The following is a 3357-nucleotide window of genomic DNA, read 5'->3' as shown; positions in this document are numbered from 1 at the left end:
GGATTCCACCAATTCTAGCAGTTTGACCTCGTGTTAAAAATTATATGTACAGTTAACGAATACATATTCAGATGTAAAATTTAAGAGTCATTTTAAAATGAATACATATATGTGCATCTTCTGCAGTTAAATATAATGTACATATTTTTTTATTCCTGTATCGAATATTTTGATGCATTGTGCTTCTTTAAGCGACGCCATATTGCATTGTAACTGCTTCACCTCAAGCCGCAGTAATTGCAGTGGCAATATGGCTATCATTTATGACTAAGTGAAGGAATAGACGCTGTCGCAGCGCGCTGCGTAATAGCGGAACAATTTTTTAGTACTGCCAGTACTGGCAGTGTATCAGAACACACTTGTGGTGTGCTCAGAATTCCATTTGTAAACCATGTCCCTTTTGCAAGCCGAAATACAATTCCACACCCAGATCTGCCAATTACGAAAAAATCAGTGATTTGGTATGACTGAATCCATCTTCGTCACACATCCTACTATTCTTTTCTTTGGAAATATGACTGCTGACAATGCCGGTTTGTGTCGTAGAGCAACGTAGACAACTAAAAATCATTTGAACTAAGGACTTTAACAATTTAATCGATGACATAGTGAGTTCTTCTTTTTGAAAAATTGACTCTTTTTGAACATAATTTATAATCTGATAAAAAATGTGTGTTTCATGTATAAACATATTTATATAAATTAATATATGTATAATATATATAAATATGTAAAAATATCCATAAGAGTAGTAAGAGTAGGAAGGTTCTAATTCAGAAGTTCCGAGAGAGAAGTGAGGGATGAGTAGATATCCGCGGCGCGGGAGGGCGCGGAGTCAATGATCGCCGGGCGCGATCTGCTGCCGCTGCTGCCACTGGGCGCGGTCCGCTGCCAATTCTTTCCACTACCAGACACGGTCCTCACCGCGCGCTATGCATACCATGTATGTTTAACATTTAGTACTTATCATTTTTCCTCTTATGTACCGTCATCCTCTTCTCGCACGCAGAATATTTTATTTATTTATTTATTTTATTTTATCTTATATAATTATTCGTTCTGCGTGATAATATGATCGCGCGCGATCATATCATCATCACGCATGATGACGCGTGCATAATACGATATCGCTGAGATAGAAATGATTAATTGCAGACACAGAGATATTTTTATTTTAGATATTTATTTTTCATGTAATGCAAAATATATAATATTGTCCACAGCATATACTATTAATTCGCATTCAATACGTATTCTTATCATAAATCTTATGCAAAATATTTATAGCATCATAATTGTTATTTATACAGTTTGACGTAAATAAATCACGAAATATTTAAACTTTTCGCACCATTCACGTATTGGCATAGTTCACAATATACGTGTTCTACATTTATGTATTGATAAAGTTCGAGCATGAAGAGCACGGTTGATGATTTCATTTATAAACACTTATCACATAATGATAATTTCACATTGTCAATATCACGTATTTTAAGAAGTTCAATAACAAGATCTAGTCATCATTACTTTAGATGACCAATCGCTGGATATGTACCCGTTTTTCGAAGAACGCCACGTAACAGTGGCAGAATGATACGATTGCCTCAGGTATCGCCAATCGCAATTTCTATATGAGGGATTGGCCCCACGACGATTCTAATCTTCAAAAATTTGTCAATATCAACGCTAATAATTTTGTCAAAATGGTATGAGAAGAAGCGCTGTAATGGAGAAGAACAAAAAAATAAACAATATATACAGAAAAAAATCTTCACAAATAAATATAATTGAAATACTTACTTGCTCGACTTATGTTGAACGTACGAATCCATAGCGTTTGAGATCACTGCAAAACGAATTTGTCTAGGCAACTGATCAGTATCATCCAATCTTTATTTAAATCCTATCCCCTCCAACAATTTTTTGTAACAAAAGATTTTTAGAGACATCCGGCGATGACATTAATGTAATGTGACACCGCAAATTGCAATATCAGTAAATTTGCAAGTTTCAATATGATCTTGTCAGCGTAATATAAGAAATTGTTTTCAAGGACAATTAACATGTTTTGCAATGACAATGATTATTATATGATATAAATACGACGTTGCCAAATAGTGTAATATCAGCTAATATATAACTGCTTTGTCAGCATAATATAAGAAATTTTTTCAAGGATATTAACATGTTTTAACGACATTATCAATGTAATTTGATATAACACCTGTAAAAATGCAATTTCATCAAAGTATAGCTGCTTTGTTAGTGTAATTTAAGATTTTTTTAGAGCAGATGTCTAATATCATTAATAAAAATAGCGCACATAATGGTACAAAAATGACAAGATTTAGTCAAATAACATCATTAATCGATTCGACAGCGCAAATAACAATATAGAGCACGATTTGGTTGAGCAAGCTACTCTGCTTAATACACGAGAAAAATACAGCGCGTGGGAACAGTGACAAATTTATCAAAATCATTGGAGCCGCCCGCGATTATCAATCGATAATAGACAATTACTGATCGCATGTATCGCGCGGCGCAAGAGTCTGAAGGAATCTGTGCGTGAAAGATTTGTGCATCCAGATACGAACTCCGTTGGCGTGTCATTGAAACTGTGTTCGAAGATCGTTCTGACGGGCGCGGTGATAAACATATCGAATCGATTCCTCGAAGACGCAAGCGATTGCTCGAGCATGTGCATAGTGTAATGCAATGATATGACTATAAAAATAAACTGTTTTTAATGTTCTTTTTAAAGTTCTTGGCAGGCGATAAACGCGCGAATAAAAGTATACTCTCGGAACTGTGAACTACATCAATGCACCGATTTGCGTGAGTGACACGCGCGTCTATTTTATCATCGCTGGAAGAGTTTTAGGAACGCGATGGGCATTGTCGCGCATACTAAATTTAACGGTGAACGCAAACAAGCACAATCCTTTGCATGCGGGATGTTATATCAAACTCCCGTAAGAAATTAAGCTAAAGAGAGCGATAATCAACGTGCAAACTGCGGACAATACGTGTTTCATATCGTTTGTTGTTATTGTTCTATTCGGCTTAAGAAAATGCATATTGAGAATGCATATCCTTGTATCCACATTATACGTTCTAAATCACACATCGAATTTCCGTTGACTCAAATTAAGAAATTCGAAACTTCGAATGACATTTTCATCAATGTCCACACTAATGAAAAGGAGACTACGCCGGTACGATTCGCCGACCGAAAGAGAAGTAAGCACATAAACTTCTTGTACGTGGAGAATGACAACGCGGAACACTTTGCGTTCATTAAGAATCTATTTCGATTAGTCAACTTACCAGAAAAAAGAACAGAAAATATTT

Source organism: Atta colombica, unplaced genomic scaffold, assembly GCF_001594045.1.
Source record: "Atta colombica isolate Treedump-2 unplaced genomic scaffold, Acol1.0 scaffold43, whole genome shotgun sequence".
Lineage (NCBI taxonomy): Eukaryota > Metazoa > Arthropoda > Insecta > Hymenoptera > Formicidae > Atta > Atta colombica.
This window is presented reverse-complemented; position numbering follows the sequence as displayed.